The sequence below is a fragment of the Rhinoraja longicauda genome, chromosome 30, assembly GCF_053455715.1.
Source record: "Rhinoraja longicauda isolate Sanriku21f chromosome 30, sRhiLon1.1, whole genome shotgun sequence".
Classification (NCBI taxonomy): Eukaryota; Metazoa; Chordata; class Chondrichthyes; order Rajiformes; family Arhynchobatidae; genus Rhinoraja; species Rhinoraja longicauda.
Genome location: NC_135982.1, coordinates 25,088,567 through 25,109,389, shown reverse-complemented (window position 1 = coordinate 25,109,389; position 20,823 = coordinate 25,088,567). Strand labels below are relative to the sequence as shown.

General features: G+C 51.8%; 1 protein-coding gene across 5 annotated transcripts in view; it reads left to right on the top strand.

The window, feature by feature from the left end:
* The window catches only part of acap3a (ArfGAP with coiled-coil, ankyrin repeat and PH domains 3a), a 178,774-nt gene that overhangs the window by 33,908 nt on the left and 124,043 nt on the right, over window positions 1–20,823 (top strand). Inside the window, exon 2 of one of the 5 annotated variants that reach the window (XM_078425201.1) lies at window positions 13,026–13,233. The exons of 3 other annotated variants lie outside the window; for them this stretch is intronic. The gene's annotated coding sequence lies outside the window, so the exon portion shown is untranslated. Of the gene's footprint in view, window positions 1–13,025; window positions 13,234–13,276; window positions 13,341–20,823 lie in introns of those variants that run through there. One more of the 5 variants, XM_078425202.1, reaches the window with a different exon arrangement.

The window sequence follows — 20,823 nt, the reverse complement described above, 5'->3', positions numbered from 1 at the left end:
ATGGCCTACCCCTTATTCTTAAACTGTGGCCCCTTGTTCTGGACTCCCCCAACATTGGGAACATGTTTCCTGCCTCTAATGTGTCCAATCCCCTAATTATCTTATACGTTTCAATAAGATTCCCCCTCATCCTTCTAAATTCCAGTGTATACAAGCCTAATTGCTCCAGCCTTTCAACATACGACTGTCCCGCCATTCCGGGAATCAACCTAGTGAACCTACGCTGCACGCCCTCAATAGCAAGAATATCCTTCCTCAAATTTGGAGACCAAAACTGCACACAGTACTCCAGGTGCGGTCTCACCAGGGCCCGGTACAACTGTAGAAGGACCTCTTTGCTCCTATACTCAACTCCTCTTGTTACGAAGGCCAACATTCCATTGGCTTTCTTCACTGCCTGCTGTACCTGCATGCTTCCTTTCAGTGACTGATGCACTAGGACACCCAGATCTCGTTGAACATCCCCTCTTCCTAACTTGACACCATTTAGATAATAATCTGCCTTTCTATTCTTACTTCCAAAGTGAATAACCTCACACTTATCTACATTAAATTGCATCTGCCATGTATCCGCCCACTCACACAACCTGTCCAAGTCACCCTGCAGCCTTATTGCATCTTCCTCACAATTCACACTACCCCCCAGCTTAGTATCATCTGCAAATTTGCTAATGGTACTTTTAATCCCTTCATCTAAGTCATTAATGTATATCGTAAATAGCTGGGGTCCCAGCACCGAACCTTGCGGTACCCCACTGGTCACTGCCTGCCATTCCGAAAGGGACCCATTTATCCCCACTCTTTGGTTTCTGTCTGTCAACCAATTTTCTATCCATGTCAGTACCCTACCCCCAATACCATGTGCTCTAATTTTGCCCACTAATCTCCTATGTGGGACCTTGTCGAAGGCTTTCTGAAAGTCGAGGTACACCACATCCACTGACTCTCCCCTGTCAATTTTCCTAGTTACATCCTCAAAAAATTCCAGTAGATTTGTCAAGCATGATTTCCCCTTCGTAAACCCATGCTGACTCGGAATGATCCTGTTCCTGCTATCCAAATGCTCAGCAATTTCGTCTTTTATAATTGACTCCAGCATCTTCCCCACCACTGATGTCAGACTAACTGGTCTATAATTACCCGTTTTCTCTCTCCCTCCTTTCTTAAAAAGTGGGATAACATTTGCTATCCTCCAATCCACAGGAACTGATCCTGAATCTATAGAACATTGAAAAATGATCTCCAATGCTTCCACTATTTCTAGAGCCACCTCTTTAAGTACCCTGGGATGCAGACCATCAGGCCCTAGGGATTTATCAGCCTTCAGTCCCATCAGTCTACCCAAAACCATTTCCTGCCTAATGTGGATTTCCTTCAGTTCCTCCATCACCCTAGGTTCTCCGGCCCCTAGAACATTTGGGAGATTGTGTGTATCTTCCTCAGTGAAGACAGATCCAAAGTAACGGTTTAACTCGTCTGCCATTTCTTTGTTCCCCATAATAAATTCCCCTGCTTCTGTCTTCAAGGGACCCACATTTGCCTTGACTATTTTTTCCCTCTTCACATACCGTGAGGCAGTGCAGCGGGTAGAGCTGCTGCCTAACAGAGGCACAGACCAGATTTCGATCCTGACTACGGGTGCTGTCTGTACGGAGTCTGTACGCTCTCCCCGTGACCCGTGTGGGTTTTCTCCAGGTGCTCCTGTTCCCTCCCACACTCCAAAAACATACAGGTTTTTTCGGCTGATCTGTCTTCGATAATTTTTGTAATTGTCCCTAGTGTGTGTGGTACAGTGTTAGTGCGCGGGGATCGCTGGTCGGCGCGGACTCGGTGAGCCGAAGGGGCTGTTTCCGCGCTGTGTCTCTAAACTAAACTAAATATTCAGTGTGAACCTAACTTGAAACCAGCTCCAACTACAGAAGAGGCAAACTCTGAACTAAACCCCTCAAAACCAAACTAAACTAAAATACAAATTTTATTATAAATTACTGGCAAATACATTTACCTCCATTTTGAAAGGCCAATGTTTTCAGCTTGGACTTTCGAGAGACTGTTGTGTTAAACTGCAGCATTAATGGTACAACTACTGTGTCCTTGCGGCCAGCAGTGTAGAGATACAGCGCGGAAACAGGCCCTTTCGGCCCACCGGGTCCGCGCCGACCAGCGATCCCCGCACATTAACACTATCCTACACCCACTAGGGACAAATTTGTTTTAATTTACCAAGCCAATTAACGTATAAACCTGTACGTCCTTGGAGTGTGGAAGGAAACCGAAGATCTCGGAGTAAACCCACGGGGAGAACGTACAAACTCCGTACAGACAGCACCCGTAGTCGGGATCGAACCCATTCGCTGTAAGGCAGCAACTCTACCGCTGCGCCACCGTGCACAAAAAGATAACCTCACATTAAAACATCGTGCCACGCAATCGTTGCCTTTGGGCACATGGACTTGATTTAAATAAACTCGCTGTAATTGCTTCTGCTTGAAGCAATTGAAGATTGTCTGTTTTCACTATTTGACGTATCTCACACAATAAACTGCAGAGTAAACAAAGGTTGTGGGCGGTGGGGAGGGATTGTGGCTTCAGGGATTGGGCAATCCGCCTTCCATGGTTCACTGGCCAACTGGTGGGTTTGGAAGCCCATGGCAGACTACCCTTGCTTTAGACTTTAGAGATACAGCGCGGAAACAGGCCCTTCGGCCCACCGGGTCCGTGCTGACCAGTGGTCACCACGTGCACTAGCACTATCCTACACAATCTAGGGACAATGTTACAACTCACTGAGGCCAATTAACCTACAAACCCCGGTTAATTGTAGGGTCTGAAGAAGGGTTAATTGTAGGGTCTGACGAAGGGTTAATTGTAGGGTCTGACGAAGGGTCTCGACACGGAATGTCACCTATTCCCTTTCCTCCAGAGGTGCAGCCTGACCCGCTGAGTTACTCCAACATTTTGTATCTATTTAACCTGCAAACCTGTACGTCTTTGGAGTGCGGGAGGAAACTGGAGCACCTGGAGAAAACCCACGCAGGTCACGGGGAGAAGGTATACACTCCGTACAGACGGCACCCGTAGTCGGGATTGAACCTGCGTCTCTGGCGCCGTGAGGCTCGGGCGGCCGCCGTTGGTGGAGCGGGAGCACGTGGCCGCTGGCCGGGTGAGGTCACATGGGGCGCGCGGGGCGGTGACATCACCCTTTGGCCCGTATTTGGGAGTGAGGAAGATGGCGACCTTACTAATCCGGGGCAAGGGCGGTCCAGTACGGGACAAAATAATTCAGCCCAAAACACGGGATGTCCCGGCTAATACGGGACAGTTGGCAGCCCTAATTGCCGTGCTGCGTGACTGTGCGGTGGCGGCGTTAATGGCGGCACGCGGACGGCTGTTGCAGACCGGCGCTGACGTGTGTGGCCGTGGAAGGGAATCTGCTCTGGAACAATTTCTAAATGAATGAAGCCCCAGACCTGTGAGGCCACACAGACACTGCCTCTGTGATTATTCAGGCAGTCACAAGACCACTCCTTCCAGCTGCACTGAGTTTAATTGTGAGTTTTTATTGAAGACAGTTCGATGATGAACTGTTTTTTTTATTATTGTGTAGAGTGAACACTGAGTTACTATTGAGCAGCTAAGAACAACAAGCTTGCTTTATAGGCCAGTCGGTGGGTGCATTTAATTCTGCTGCATCGATGCCAGCGTTGAATGTGTGGGGTAATTCTGCTGTCTGTGAATGGTACGTAGAACAGTACGGCCCAGGCCCTTCGGCCCACAATGTCTGTGCTGAACAGGATGGCCTGATTGTAATCGTACAGTCTATCCACTGACTAATTGACACGCCACAAAAGCTTTTCACTGTACCTCGGTTCACGTGACAATAACCCAAACTGAACTAGACACAAAATGCTGGAATAACTCAGCGGGTCAGGCAGCATCTCTGGAGAACATGGATGCCAAGACCAACTCTTATCTGCCTGCATATTATCCAAGTTCCTCAAGGGCTTCACAGTGGCACAGCAGTGGAGTTGCTGGAGTAACTCAGCGCAGCTGAGGAAAAGTCTCACCCTGAAACGTCAACTGTTCCTGTTCTCCACAGATGCTGCCTGACCCGCTGAGTTACTCCAGCATTTTGTGTCTAGTTCAGTTTAGTTTATTGTCACGTGTACCGAGGTACAGCGAAAAGCTTTTGGTGCGTCAGTAGATAGACTATACGTGATTACAATCGAGCCGTCTACAGCGTACAGGTACACGATGAAGGGAATAACGTTTAGTGCAAGGTAGAGTCCGATTAAAGATAGACCGAGGGTCTCCAATGAGGTAGATGGTAGCTCAGGACCACTCTCTAGTTTAGAGTGGGGTGGTTCCGTGGTGGGATGGTTCAGTGTGGGGTGGGTTAGTGTGGGTTAGTGTGGGGTGGTTCAGTGTCAAGTCAATTTTATTTGTATAGCACATTTAAAAACAACCCACGTTGACCAAAGTGCTGTACATTTGAATTAGGTTCCAATAGAAAAAAAAAAATGAAAACATACAGTAGCACGCAAACAGTTCACAGCGCCTCCTCAATGAGCCTCAAACGCTAGGGAGTAGAAATATGTTTTGAGCCTGGACTTAAAGGAGTCGATGGAGGGGGCAGTTCTGATCGGGAGAGGGATGCTGTTCCACAGTCTAGGAGCTGCAACCGCAAAAGCGCGGTCACCCCTGAGTTTAAGCCTAGACCGTGGGATAGTGAATAGCCCCAAGTCGGCTGATCTGAGGGACCTGGAGTTAGAGAGGGGGGTTAGAAGATTTTTGATGTAGGGGGGGTGGGGTGGGGTGGGTTAGTGTGGGGTGGGTTAGTGTGGGGTGGTTCAGTGTGGGGTGGGTTAGTGTGGGGTGGTTCAGTGTGGGGTGGTTCAGTGTGGGGTGGTTCAGTGTGGGGTGGGTTAGTGTGGGGTGGTTCAGTGTGGGATGGGTTAGTGTGTGGGGTGGTTCAGTGTGGGGTGGTTCAGTGTGGGGTGGTTCAGTGTGGGGTGGGTTAGTGTGGGGTGGTTCAGTGTGGGGTGGGTTAGTGTGGGGTGGTTCAGTGTGGGGTGGTTCAGTGTGGGGTGGTTCAGTGTGGGGTGGGTTAGTGTGGGGTGGTTCAGTGTGGGGTGGTTCAGTGTGGGGTGGTTCAGTGTGGGGTGGGTTAGTGTGGGGTGGTTCAGTGTGGGGTGGGTTAGTGTGGGGTGGTTCAGTGTGGGGTGGGTTAGTGTGGGGTGGTTCAGTGTGGGATGGTTCAGTGTGGGGTGGTTCAGTGTGGGGTGGTTCAGTGTGGGGTGGTTCAGTGTGGGGTGGTTCAGTGTGGGGTGGGTTAGTGTGGGGTAGTTCAGTGTGGGGTGGGTTAGTGTGGGGTGGTTCAGTGTGGGGTGGGTTAGTGTGGGGTGGTTCAGTGTGGGATGGTTCAGTGTGGGGTGGTTCCGTATGGGGTGGTTCAGTGTGTGGGGTGGTTCAGTGTGGGGTGGTTCAGTGTGGGGTGGTTCAGTGTGGGGTGGGTTAGTGTGGGGTGGGGTGGTTCAGTGTGTGGTGGTTCAGTGTGGGGTGGTTCAGTATGGGGTGGTCCGGCAGTGGGGTGGTTCGGCGATGAGATGGTTCGGTGGTGGGGTGGTTCAGTGGAGCGAATTGTCCTGGTGGCCATGGTGAATGTGAATCCAGACACCACAAAGGGCACGCCTGACCTTGTGCTTTCAATCAGTGGGTGCCATTACTGTCACGGAGAGCTCGAGCAAAGAATTACGAGTACTTAAAAAAAGCCAAGTGCTAATTGGACATTTGGGCTCAATCCTGGTTGAAATGTACTCGTGAGCAGCTGGTCAAAAGTGTGACCTTGAGTGATTTAGCATTTCCGCGTTGCTTTTAGTTGTGTAGAGTTGTCCATGGATCAGTACATCACTGGGCCAGGCCTCTCTACACTCCATGTCGCAACCCTCCCCCTCTGCCTGCCCGCCCGTGATCCACATCCCTCCATCCCCCCCGTGTCCATGTGCCTCTTAAACGCCGCTATCATATCTGCCTCCACTCCCACCCCTGGCAGCCACCACTCTGTGTGAGAAACCTTGATCCACACATCACCTTTATTTGTTGCCTCTGTGTTACATCTGTGCCCCCTCGTCTTTGCCATTCCCCCCCCCCCCCCCCCCCGGGGAACAGCTTCTGACAGGCTACCTTATCATTGCCTCTCACACTTTAATATATTCCCTTCATGTCTCTCCTCGGCCTTCAACAGCGTTGGGCGGCACGGTGGCGCAGTGGGTAGAGTTGCTGCCTCACAGTGCCAGAGTCCCGGGTTCCATCCTGACTACGGGTGCTGCCTGTGTGGAGTTTGCACGTTCTCCCCCTGGCTGTGTGGGTTTCCTCCGGGTGCTCCGGTTTCCTCCCACATCCCAAAGATGTCTGGGTGTGCAGGTTAATTGACCTCTAAATTGACCACTGGAAAGTTTTCAGTTTTTATATTCACACTATGCCTTCATTTCCTTGCTTTTTTTGCACACTTGTACATAGATCTGAAGGAGAAAATGGGAGGGGATTATCCTTTCTGACCAGTTCCCCCTTTCCCAATGTGGTTCTGTTACGAACTTGGAGCATAGAACAGTGCAGATAGACACAAAACGCTGGAGTAACTCAGCGGGTCAGACAGCATCTCTGGAGAAAAGGAATAGGTGACGTTTTGTGTCCTGAAATGTCACCTATTTATTTTCTCCAGAGATGCTGTCTGACCCGCTGAGTAACTCTAGCTTTTTGTGTCTATCTTCGGTTTAAACCAGCATTTGCAGTTCCTTCCTACATAGAACAGTGCAGCACAGGAACAGGCCATTCGGCCCACAATGTCCATGCTGAACATGATGCCCAATGTAACGAACCTCCTCCACCTGCATGTGACCCATATCCCTCCATTCCTTGCATATCCATGTGCCTGTCTAAAAGCCTCTGCAAGGCCCTTATTATATCTGCCTCCACCACCACCACCCCTGGCAGCTCGTCCCAGCCCTACCCATTTAAAGAGGTGTCGGCACGGTGGCACAGCGGTAGAGTTGCTGCCTCACAGCGCTTACAACACCATAGACCCGGGTTTGAACCCGACTACGGGCGCTGTCTGCACGGAGTTTGTACGTTCTCTCCGTGACCTCCGTGCGTTTCCTCCGAGATCTTCGGTTTCCTCCCACACTCCAAAGACGTACAGGTTTGTAGGTTAATTGGGTTGGTGTATGTGTAAATTGTCCCCAGTGTGTGTGTGTGTGTAGGGTAGTGTTAATGTGTGGGGATCGCTGGTCGGCGCGGACTCGGTGGGCTGAAGGGCCTGTTTCCGCGCTGTATCTCGGAAACTAAACTCAATGAGACCTGGCTGCCAGAGTGCATTCCCGCTCTCAGTGTAAGTCCTGACCTGGAACGTGCTGCTCTGTGATCGCTGCATGGCGTATTTCCAACGCGGTTGTGCATCGATGTAAATCTTCGAGGACGTAAATGACCAGCGCCTGTCAGCAGCTGATCGTCTGAGACAACGTGCAGTCATATTCCTAATGATCATATCCCTGCAGCCCCCTGACCTCTAGACCCTCCATTCATGCTTCCCTCTTGCCTTCAGTGCAACTGCAGGAGCTGCACAAAGCTCTTCAATGTGCCACATGTAGCCCTGACATCTGGGTGAAGGCTCGCACTTTGAACTTGGAAGGCTCAGCTTCCGCAAGCGAGGGTCTCGGACTGACGCTAATGAATCCTGACTGCATCGCACAAACAATGGGCCTTCACAATCCAGCCGCTCACACTCCCTGATCCAGAGGCAGGCTCACTCGCAAGGAAGTGAGAGGAATAGATCGGGTGGATGCACAGAGTCTCTTGCCCAGAGTAGGGGAATCGAGGACCAGAGAACATAGCTTCAAGGTGAAGGGGAGAAGATTTAATAGGAATCCGAGGGGTAACGTTTTCACACAGAGGGTGGTGGGTGTATGGGAGAAGCAGCCAGAGAAGGTAGTTGAGGTTGGGACTATCCCATCGTTTAAGAAAAAGTTGGACAGGAACATGGATAGGACAGGTTTGGAGGGATGTGGACCAAGTGCAGGCAAGTGGGACTAGGGTAGCTGGGACATTGTTGGCCGGTGTGGGCGAGTTGGGCCGAAGGTCCTGTTTCCACACTGTATCACTCTGTGACTCTAAGTCTGTTCTCGAGACCGTGATGCTGGAATTAGCGAAGATCGGCACAAAAAGCTGGAGTAACTCAGCGGGTCCGGCAGCATCTCTGGAGATAGAAACAAAATCACGGAGTAACTCAGCGGGTCAGGCAGCATCTCTGGAGATAGACACAAAATCCTGGAGCAACTCAGCGGGTCAGCCAGCATCTCTGGAGATAGACACAGAATCCTGGAGCAACTCAGCGGGTCAGCCAGCATCTCTGGAGATAGACACAAAATCCTGGAGCAACTCAGCGGGACAGGCAGCATCTCTGGAGAGATGGAATGGGTGATGTTTCGGGACGAGACCTAATTTCAGACTTCAGATTTAGTTTCGTTTATTGTCATGCGTACTGGGGTACAGTGAAAAGCTTTTGTTGGGTGCTAACGTGTCAGTGGAAAGACAATACACGATTAAAATCGAGCCATTTGCTGTGCGTAGATACATGATAAAGGGAATAACGTTTAGTGCAAGGTAAAGCCAGTTAAGTCCAATCAAAGATAGTCCAAGGGTCACCAACGAGGTAGATGGTAGTTTAGTCCCGCTCTCTGGTTGTGGTAGGATGGTTCAGTTGCCTGATAACAGCTGGGAAGAAACTGTCCCTGAATCTGGAGGTGTGCGTTTTCACACGTCCTTACCTGCCGCCCGATGGGAGAGGGGAGAAGAGGGAGTGGCCAGTTACACTGGCTGCTTTAGTTGTCTCTGCTAACGCAGGCAGCTGTGAGGAGGCCTCTCACGCTCGCATCAGGAGCACAGTCTACGTCCCGACAGCTCAGTGCTCAGTGTTGGGGGTGGGTCCCGAGTCAGCAGTTACGCTGAGGGCACAGGAGGTCATGAGGCCCACCAGCCGGTCACAACCGGTCACAACCGGTCACAACCTCCCTCCGCTGCCTGTCCATCCAACATTGCAAGCCTTGCACGGTGGCCCAGCGGTAGAGTTGCTGCCTCACAGCGCCACTGACCCAGGTTCGATCCTGACCACGGGTGCTGTCCGTACGGAGTTTGTACGTTCTCCCGTGGGATCGTACGCGTGGGTTTTCTCTGAGATCTTCAGTTTCCTCCCACACTCCAAAGACGTGTAGGTATGTAGGTTAATTGGCTTGGTGCATGTGTAAATTGTCCCTGGTGTGTGTAGGATGGTGTGAGTGTGCGGGGATCACTGGTCAGCACGGACATGGTGGGCCGAAGGGCCTGTTTTTTGCACCGTTTCCCTAAACTTAGCTAAACGCGCGTTGCAATTTGGATCGAATTCATGTCTTACCTCGTTTTATATCACAGAGGGATTCATGAGTTCATAAGTTCTCGGAGCAGAATTAGGCCATTCGGCCCATCAAGTCTACTCCGCCATTCAATCATGGCTGATCTATCTTTCCCTCTCAACTCCATTCTCCTGCCTTCTCCCCATAATCCCCGACAACCTGAAGTCTGAAGAAGGGTCTCGATCCGAAGTCTCACCCATTCCTTCCCTCCAGAGATGCTGCCTGTCCTGCTGAGTTACTCCAGCATTTTGTGTTTTATCTTCAATTGAATCCAGCATCTGCAGTTCCTTCCCCATACGAGTTATAGGAACTAGCAGGTTTTGTAAATCAAGAACTAATATACTGAAGAGTCTCAGTCAATGGTGTTATAGTGAAAATTTGTAAATTGAATGTTCAGAAATTAGGACCACATGTAGTCCAACGAACTAAGTGTAACAGAAAACCAGTTTTCTTTCATTTCTTTCCTTTCCTTGTGAATGTAACTCAAGTACTAAATGGACAGGGCAGACAAGGTTGACGATATTGGTTTCTGGCGTGTTTATTTATTATATTTTGAGGGGTAATTGCACCAAGTGTGTAATTGCTCGACTGTTTTTCATAGATTGCCTGCCTCCTCAGCCCCTAATTTCAGTCCAATCCTGAAAATGCTAATCTAAATAAATAGTTCCAAAAGGCCCCAATTTCATCTGTCTAAACTGGTTTTTTTTTTTAAATCCGAAAGGGTGATTTTTGCCAAGCCTAAACATATTACATCGTGTCTACGGCAACCAAGCAGGCCGTGTGGTCCACTGGTCTTGTTTATAAAGCATATAAATTTAGCTTAATCCCTGTTTAATCACCACAAGATCCCCTCTGACTCTCTGCATCATTCCACTCTGAGGGCCTGAGTTAAACCTGATTGTTCACTAGAATGCAGTCTGGATTAGGGGGCATTAGCTACAAGGTTGGGCAACCCTGGGTTGTTTTCTCTGGAGTGTCGGAGGTTGAGGGGAGGGGTAGGGGATAGAAGTATATCAAATTATAAGGGGCATAGATCGGGTAGACAGTCAGAACCTTTTTTCCCCAGGGTTGGGACGTCAAAGATTAGAGGGCAAAGCTTTAAGGTAAGAGGGGCAAAGTTTACAGGAGATGTGTGGGGCATATTTACTCGCAGGGAGAGGGGTGGGTGTCAGAGGTGGTGGTGGTGGAGGAAGATATGATTAGGGTTGCCAACTGTCCCGTATTAGCCGGGACATCCCGTATTTTGGGCTAAATTAGTTTGTCCCGTATGGCCCGGACAGTGTAGGCCCGGAGGCCCGGGCACCGCCTAATGGAGGTTGCGTAGCAACCCGCCTCACGGCCTGTGTGGCCGCCATTGGTGGAGCGGGAGCACGTGGCCGCTGGCTGGGTGAGGTCACGTGGGGCGGTGACATCACCTTTTGTCCCTTATTTGGGAGAGAGGAAGTTGGCAACCCTAGATATGATAGTGGCATTTAAGATACTTGTGCATAGAGATGGATATGAGTTTTAAGGCAGGGTAGTTTAATTTCCCATCATGTTCGGCATGGACATTGTGGGCTGAAGGGCCTGTTCTTGTGCTGTACTGTTCCATGTTCCGTGTCCTGTCACGAGATAAAGATGTTTTAAGTGTTGACATTCCTCTCGTGGTTTTGAGTGCAGTCTTTACAACATTGTTTTAAATATACGATTTAGGCCATTATATTTTTCTAAGTCATTTTATTTGTGCTCAAAACATTGTGGGTCTGTGGTTTTGTCAAGAGCTAGAACTTTATTTCAGAAGATCTCAGAACAGCATTTCTGAGGCCGTGCTAAACCTGCTACTAGGGTCGCCAAATGTCCCGTATTAGCTGGGACATCCCGTATATTGGTTTGTCCCGTACGGGGCCGCCCTTGCCCCGTATTAGGCCCGCGGGCCTCTGTCGGCCGGGACAGTGTAGGTTAACAGTGTAGGTTAACGGAGTGTGTTCGCCTAACGGAGGTTGCGTAGCAACCCGCCTCCTGGCCCGGGCGGCTGCCAGTGGTGAAGCGGGAGCACGTGGCCGCTGGCTGGGTGCGGACACTTGTGGAGAGAAGCAATGGGTGACGTTTCGGCTCAAGACCCTTCTTTAGTCTGAAGAAGGGTCGAGACCCCATTCCTTCTCTCCAGAGATGCTGCCTGGCCCGCTGAGTTACTCCAGCATTTTGTGTCTATCTTCGATTTAAACCAGCATCTGCCGTTCCTTCCTACACAGACATGGTTCGGTTGTGTTTGGAGGGAGAGGGGCCAAGTGAGGCAGGTGGGACTGGCCCAGACCACCAGCTTGGTCAAACGTTACGTGACGCAAACTTAGAACAAATCCCCGGTACTTTTTTCCTCTAACAATGCCATGGGGACTTTTGTTGGTCTCCCTTTGACGTCCGAGTGGCTTCCTCTGTGTGGTTCTCAGCGTCAGAAACCAGGAATAACAACCAAAGCTGTGGTGTCCCTGGGGATATTGAGGGGGAAGTTCGCCATCGCGCCTCTTCAGATTGTTTTCTCTGGAACCTTGGAGGCTGAGGGGAGACCTGAGGGAAGTATATAAACATCAGGAGAGGCGCAGATAGGGTAGAGACTCAGGACCCTCTTCCTGGGATGGAATTGTCAGAGACCACTGAAGGCTGTGGAGGCCAAGTCAGTGAATATTTTTAAGGCCGAGATAGATAGATAGATTCTTGATTGGTACAGGTGTCAGAGGTCATGGGGAGAAGGCAGGAGAATGGGGTTAGGAGGGAGAGACAGGTCAGCCATGATTGAATGGCGGAGTAGACTTGATGGGCCGAATGGCCTCATTCTACCCCTATCACTTTTGACTTGTGACCTTTATGACCAGTGGGCACAGCTTTAAGATGAGAGGAGCAAAGTTGAAAGGAGATGTATGGGGTAAGTTTATCTAAACAGAGGGTGGTGGGGGCCTGAAAGGTGCTGGCAGGGGAGGTGGTGGGGGCAGGCAGGGGAGGTGGTGGGGGCAGGCAGGGGAGGTGGTGGGGGCAGGCAGATACCATACAGTTTAAGATGCTTTTGGTTAGGCACTTTGATATGCATGGAATGGAGGGATATTGATCATGTGCAGGCAGAGGAGATTAATTTAACCTGGTATCAAGTTCGGCACGGGTATTGTGGGCCGAAGGGCCTGTTCTGTGAACCTTTTATGTTCCAGGATTTCTGGCATTTATTTTGGAGTTTTGAGGTGTTGTTAATGTTAAGTGTGAGCATATATATATATATATATCTCTCTCTCTCTCTCTCTCTCTCTCTCTCTCCCTCCCCCCTCCCTCCCCCTCCCCCCCCCCCCCCCCCCCCCCTCCCCTCCCCCCTCCCCTCCCCTCCCCTCCCCCCCCCCCTCCCCTCCCCCCCCCCTCCCCTCCCCCCCCCTCCCCTCCCCTCCCCCCCCCCTCCCCTCCCCCTCCCCCCCCTCCCCCCTCCCCCTCCCCCCCCCCCCTCCCCCCCTCTCCCCCTCCCCCTCCCCCTCCCCTCCCCCCCCCTCCCCCTCCCCTCCCCCCCCCTCCCCCTCCCCCCCTCCCCCTCCCCCCCTCCCCCTCCCCTCCCTTCACCCCCCACCACAGTCAGTCTGAAGAAGGGTCCCGACCCGAAACATTACCTGTTCATGGTCTTCAGTGACGCTGCCTGACCCACTGAGTTACTTCAACGCTTAAAAAAATTATCAGGATACGTCTTCCACGAGGATTGAACAGGATTTTGCAAACCCACAAATATTCAGTCATTCAGGGCGGTGCAGCGGGTGGAGCTGCTGCCTCCCAGCCTGAGCCCCGGGTTCGATCCCGACCTCGGGCGCTGTCTGTGTGTGGAGTTTGCACGTTCTCCCTGCGACTGCGTGGGTTTCCCCCGGGTGCTCTGGTTTCCTCCCACATCCCAAAGACGTGTGTGCGCGTGTGTGCGTGTGTGTGGGGGTGCATGCGTGCGGGCGTGCGGGTGTGTGCGGGTGTGCGGGGGTGCATGCGTGCGGGCATGCGGGTGTGTGCGGGTGTACGCGGACGTGCGGGTGTGTGCGTGAGTGTGCGGATGTGCGTGGGTGTGTGCGGGGGTGCATGCGTGCGGGCATGCGGGTGTGTGCAGGTGTGCGGGGGTGCATGCGTGCGGGCATGCGGGTGTGTGCAGGTGTGCGGGGGTGCATGCGTGCGGGCATGCGGGTGTGTGCGGGGGCGTGTGCGGGTGTGTGTGTGTGTGCAGGTGTGTGTGTGTGCAGGTGTGTGCGGGTGTGCGCGTGTGTGTGGGTGTGCGGGGGTTCATGCGTGCGGGCATGCGGGTGTGTGCGGGTGTACGCGGGCGTGCGGGTGTGTGCGCGTGTGCGGGTGTGTGCGTGGGTGTGTGCGGGTGTGTGCGTGTGTGCGTGGGTGTGTGCGGATGTGTGCACGGGTGTGCGGGTGTGTGCGTGGGTGTGTGCGGATGTGTGCACGGGCGTGCGGGTGTGTGCGGGTGTGTGCTGGTGTGTGCGTAGGTGTGTGCGGATGTGTGCACGGGCGTGCGGGTGTGTGGGTGTGCGGGCGTGTGGGTGAGTTTGTTTTGTAAATCGCCCCTCGTGCGTTGGGAGTGGTCACAAAAATAGGATAATAATGAACTGGTGTGAACAGGCGATCGATGGTTGGCGTGGACTCGGCGGGCCGAAGGACTTGTTTCCCTGTTGTATCTTTCAATCATTCAAGGCAAGGGTATTAATGATCCGTGTGTAGCTGTGTTACTGTGGTCTGTTGGCTACAAGCCACTATTATCTTTGTGACCTGCTGCTGGTTTAACAGTTAAATGTTCATTCCGCCAGCCGGTTCTGTGCCATCTGGACGTGTCCGTGACCCATGAGAATCGTTTTCCAACATATAACGCAAAATCATTTGTCGGCAGGGCGACGCGGTGGCGCAGCAGCAGAGTCACTACCTTGCAGCGCCAGACACCCCGGTTCGATCCTGACTACCGGTGCTGTCTGTAAGGAGTTTGCACGTTCTCCCCGTGACCGCGTGGGTTTTCCCCGGGTGTTCCAGTTTCCTCCCACACTCCAAAGACGTGCGGGTTTGCAGGTTAATTGGCTTCGGTAAGAATTGTAAATTGTCACTAGCATGTAGGATAGTGTCGGTGTGCGGGGATTGATGGTCAGCACGGACTCGGTGGGCCGAAGGGCCTGTTTCCGTGCTGTATCTCTCAACTAAACCAAAGTAACCCTAAAACTACCGAATGGGAACAGGACCTTCAGCCCACAATGGCTCTGCCCAACATGAAGCCAAGACCAACCCTTATCTGCCTGCACGTGATCCATATCCCTCCATTCTCTGCATGTCTATGTGCCTGTACAAAAGCCTCTTAGACGCCACCATCTTACCTGCCTCCACCACCACCCCTGGCAGCTCATCACATGCACCCACCACCCTCTGTGTAAAAACCTTGCTCTGCACATCTCCTTTAAACTTTGCCCCTCTCACCTTAAGGCTATGCATGCCCTCTAGTGTTTGACCTTCCCATCCTGGACAGATGACGTTTCAGGGCACAGGCACTGTTTAGTCTGACCCGCCAAGTTCCTCCAGCGCTTTTGCGTTTTGCTGAACCATTCCCTGCTTGCCCTCCCGCTCGCAGAACAAGAGTGCGTGCTGGAGGAACCGTTATGCTCTCAGCTGGTCAACGGGTCAAGCTTTTCACTGAACCTCGTACCTGTACGTGACCTGTACCTCGTACCTCTACGTGACCTGTACCTCGTACCTGTACGTGACCTGTACCTCGTACCTGTACGTGACCTGTACCGTGTACCTGTACGTGACCTGTACCTGTACCTGTGCGTGACCTGTACCTCGTACCTGTACGTGACCTTTTCACTGTACCTTGCTGCATGTCACCACAAACTGAACTGAACTGAACTGAACTTGTTGGTTTTGAATTTGTCACGTTCCTGAGGGCACACTTATAAAGACAAAAATCCCGCACAAGTCATAAAGTAGGGTTTGAAAGCAGGAGCAAGCGAGCTGAGCCTGCCTCTCATCCCCCACATGGACTTATGGAATTCAGGGCTGTCAAGGAGGAAGTAAATACCAGACATACAAACAAGTGCGATCAAGGGACCAATATGGCTCAGCTCCACATCTTCTCCCATAACTGTTACAAGATGCAACTCTCTCTGCGTTTGCACTTCCGAATATTAATTTGAATGGTGAGCATTGCTGTGGGCCTCGAGGAAGCTCTACTGCATTTTGAATCCAGAGGCAGCTCGGTGGTAGAGCTGCCGCCTCACAGCGCCAGAGACCCGGGTTCGCTCCTGACCTCCGGTGCTGTCTGTGTGGAGTTTGCACCTTCTCCCAGTGACCGCCTGGGTTTCCTTCCCACGCCACAAAGACGTGCGGGTTGGTCGGTTAATTGGCACCCGGTGTGCAGGGAGTGGAAGGGAAAAGTGGGAAATCATAGAACTGTTGTGAACGGGCGATCGTTGGTCGTTGGTCGGCGTGGACTCGGTGGGCAGAGGAATCTGTTCCACCCTGCATCTCTGTTGAGAGGTACTGCGCGGAAACAGGTCCTCCGGCCCACCTGGTCCACACCGACCAGCGGTCCCCGCACATTAACACTATCCTACACCCACTAGGGACAGCTTTTAGATTTATACCAAGCCAATTAACCTACAAACCTGTGGAGTGTGGGAGGAAACCGAAGATCTCGGCGAAAACTCACACAGGTCACGGGGAGAACGTACAAACTCCGTACAGACAGCGCCCGTAGTCGGGATCGAACCTGGGTTTCCGGCGCTGCATTCGCTGTAAGGCAGCAACTCTACCGCTGCGCTGTTAAACCAACATGGAACAGTAAACCCTGCAGGAACAGGCCCTTCGGCCGACAATATTGTCGATCATGATGCCGACCAACTCTTATCTACCTGCACATAAGCCGTAACCCCCCCCCCTCCACACCCCCCATTCCCTGAGTATCCGTGTGCCTATCTAAAAACAATAGACAATAGACAATAGGTGCAGGAGTAGGCCATTCGGCCCTTCGAGCCAGCACCGCCATTCAATGTGATCATGGCCACTGTCATCTATGCCTCCACCATCCCCCACCCGCCCACCCCTCCCAGCAATACGTTCCAGGCACCCACCATCCTCTGTTCCAAAAACTTGGCCTGCGCAGTGGTGCAAACTCCACACAGACAGCACCTGAGGTCAGGATTGAACCCGGCACTCTGGCGCTGTGAGGCAGCAGCTCTACCAGCTGCGCCATTTAGATCCATGTCCCTCCATTCCCGTGCATAACTGTGTGCCTATCTAAATGTCTCTTAAATGCCAACGCTTGTGTCTTCCTCCACCACCACCCAGGGGCAGCTTGTTCCATGCATCCATGTGCAAAGCCTTGGCCCTTTCACCTTCAAGCTCTGCCCTCGAGTCGAGGCAGATGGTGGGACCTGTGTCTGCTCCCACTCACATCGGCACTGCATTCCCGGCTGGAAACTGTGTGAACGGGACCACCAGGCGTGGAAGGGAAGAGTCTTGGATTTGAATGGTGCCTTCCGCAGCCAAATAGTCAGCCAGCAGATGGGATCTGTGTGGTGCCTGACCAAAGCGCTCGGGGCAAGAGCCACAAACCAGGCAACTTAGTCCAATCCCTGTCAGCACTTTCTCCCGGAGAAAAGCTGGACATGTGCAACCCGACTGCAGATAAAATAAAGATGTGTCTGGCTGTCTGGCCCGTAGAATTTACGTTCTGCTTACGTTTGGACAACTCTCTCTTTCTAATGTCAGGGAAGGTTTCAGAGAGAGCGTGGTGGGCCAGTGGTTTGCAGTGTCTGAAAAAGGGTCTCGACCCGAAACGTGACCTATTCCTTTTCTCCAGAGATGTTGCCCGACCCGCTGAGTTACTCCAGCATTCTGTGTCTATCTTCAGTACAAACCAGGATCTGCAGTTCTTTAATACACGCTTTGCAGAGTGGGATGGGTAGGGGTGTGTGTGTGTGTGTGTGTGTCAAAGTGACAGTTTCGTTTAGTTTAGAGATACAGCGTGGAAACAGGCCCTTCGGCCCACAGAGTCTGTACCGACCAATGGTCACCCCGTATACTAGTTCTTTCTTACACACTAGGGACAATTTACCAAAGCCAATTAACCTGCACATCTTTGGGATGTGGGAGGAAACTGGAGCACCTGGAGGAAACCCACGTGGTCATAGGTAGAACGTACAAACTTCACACAGACAGCACCACTGTGCCACCCTGACTTTAGAGATACAACACGGAAACAGGCCCTTCGCCAACCGTGTCTGCACTGACCAGCAAGCCCTGTTACACTAGCATCATCCTACACACCAGGGGCAATTTACAATTTTTTTTTTTTACCAAAGCCAATTAACCTACTAAACTGCACATCTTTGGAGTGTGGGAGGAAATCAGAGCACCTGGAGAAAACCCACGCAGGTCACGGGGAGATCGTACAGACAAGCGCTCGTAGTCTGGATCGAACCCGGGTCTCTGGCGCTGTGAGGCAGCAACTCCACCGCTGAGCCCAGGTTCTAGTTCTTGTGGATCAGGTTTAACATAAGAACAGTACAGCACAGGAACAGGCCCTTCGGCCCGCAATGTCCATGCCGAAAATAATACCGGGTTATGCCGAAAATGATGCAAGGCAGCAACTCCCCCGCTGTGCCACTGTGCCCTGTGGAAGGTTCCCTACATGGACTGTCGGCTGCAGCTGCCACTGTACAGTTGTTGAAGAGTTGCCACAGTCTGACGGAAGCCTCGGCCATTGTCTGCTGGCTCCGGCTCAACACACAGAACAATTTACATCTGGACGGACGGACGGCAGTCAATTAACTGAAGCAAGAGACTCCCAGTGTATCGTGTTTCAACGGCGTGTCCTGCAGCCTTGCATCCTGATTTAATTAAGCCCGTGATGCTTTTGCAAACGCACCGCTGTTCATCTTAAATCAAGTGGTAGTAGTTCTATTTATTTTAAGGAACACCTGGTGCATCGGGTTCCATGGGAGTTTGCTGCCTCGTGACAATGAGTATAATTTGCAAATTATATTGCCCGCAAAGCACATTGAAATAATCTGGGGAAAAAAACCCGTGATGGAGATAGAAGGTGGGACAGTGGGGCAGCACAGGGACAGGCCCTTCGGCCCACAATGTCGGTGCTGAACAATGTCAAATTAAACAAATCTCCTCTGCCTGCTCGTGACCCATCTCTTCCCATTCCCTGCTTATCCTTGTCCCAATCTAAAAGCCTCTTAAAACGCCATTAAAACATCTGCCTCCACCGCCACATATGACAGACCACCAGGCACTAACCACCCACTGTGTAAAAAAACAACTTGGCCCGCACATCTTTAAGTCTGAAGAATGGTCCCGACCTGAAACGTCACCTATCCATGTTCTCCAGAGACGCTGCCTGACCCGCTGAGTTACTCCAGCACTCTGTGAAACGTCACCTATCCACGTTCTCCAGAGATGCTGCCTGACCCGCTGAGTTACTCCAGCACTCTGTGAAACGTCACCTATCCACGTTCTCCAGAGATGCTGCCTGACCCACTGAGTTACTCCAGCACTCTGTGAAACGTCACCTATCCAGGTTCTCCAGAGATGCTGCCTGACCCGCTGAGTTACTCCAGCACTCTGTGAAACGTCACCTATCCAAGTTCTCCAGAGATGCTGCCTGACCCGCTGAGTTACTCCAGCACTCTGTGAAACGTCACCTATCCACGTTCTCCAGAGATGCTGCCTGACCCACTGAGTTACTCCAGCACTCTGTGAAACGTCACCTATCCAGGTTCTCCAGAGATGCTGCCTGACCCGCTGAGTTACTCCAGCACTTTGCCTTTTTTGTAAATCAGCAAAAAAATCCTTACAATTAACACTCTAATCCAGGCGGCATCCTGGTAAATCTCTTCTGCACTCACTCCAAAACCTTTGCATCCTTTCTGTAAACAGGAAAACAGAACTGCACACCATACTCCAAATGCAGCCCGACCAAAGTTTTATAAAGGGGGGAGGAGAGTGGATAAGGGGGGTTGAGGGGGAAGGGGAGGGGGGGGGGTTGAGGGGGAAGGGGAGGGGGGGAGGGGAGAGGGGAGAGGGGAGGGGGGTAGGAGAGGGTGGTGCACCAATGCAGGGGAGGTTTGGGCCCAACGGGTCCACTTGGTCTAGTATGTATATATTATTTCTCCTTATTATTGAACCTGTTCAATTATCCTGCACGTCTTTGGAGTGTGGGAGGAAACCGAAGATCTCGGAGAAAGCCCACGCAGGTCACGGGGAGAACGTGCAAACTCCGTACAGACGGCACCCGTAGTCGCGATTGAACCCGGGTCTCCGGCGCTGCAAGGCAGCAACTCTACCGCTGCGCCATTAAGAAACGGACTAATATTTAATCGAAGCACAAAGTGAACCCTACGCTGAAAAGTGTTTTTCAAATTCACTCCAGCTGATGAAAGCCATTTCTCCACAAATTCGTAAATAGCCTGACTGTGGCTGGTTGTGGGAGGAAGGAGGAGTGAGCTTTAGTGGTTGCTTAGGCCCGTTGCCGTAGCAACAGTGGCAGTAAGCTCAGTTGTCATGGCGAAGCCTGCCTTTGTGATGGAGAGTCCTGGCAATTGATGAAAGGGCATAAATTGGTATGAAATTAGTTGTGTGTGTGTGTGTGTGTAAAAAAAAAAAAAGCCTCCCATTCAGATTGATGGTCGGTGCAAGGTTACAGTAGCCTGCGGTTTGAAAAGCTTTCGATACAGGAAACCGATCGTTAATTGTGCTGCCAATTAGTTTGGCATCCACATCCTCGGTTAATGGTAGAATATCGCCACAAACAGCTCTGTGCTGCCGTCTAATGCGCCTCAAAATAAACGGGAACTCATTTCAGTTGGTCAAATCTGGGCAGATTCTCCGCGGGTTCAGTAACAAATAATGTCTTTCACTGGGAATGTGACACAGGGAGGCTGTGCGAGAGCTGGAGAGGAAATGCTTTGTGCGCTCCGAAAAGCCCTTGGCCTTATCTGTGCCGGATATTAATGCACATTCAGTGAGTGAATCAGATTATGGAGTGAGTCATTCCATGTCCGACATTCGGACTGCACTTTCGTTTAAGGGCTGAGAGCTGTGCAGAATTGTGAGAATGTAGAAACCAAAGCTGTAACCCCCTCCTGCCATTTCAATCCATTGCGTCTTTTCTCCGCTCCCTCCAGGGTTGCCAACTTCCTCACTCCCAAATAAGGGACAAAGGGTGACGTCACCGTCCCCCGCGCCCCACGTGACCTCACCCAGCCAGCGGCCACCTGCTCCCGCTCCATCAATGGAGGGCACGTTTTTTATACAGGGTGGTGGTGTGTGCGTGGAACGAGCTGCCAGAGGTGATGGTGGAGGCAGATATGATCGTGGCATTTTTGGGACCTTTTGGGGCATG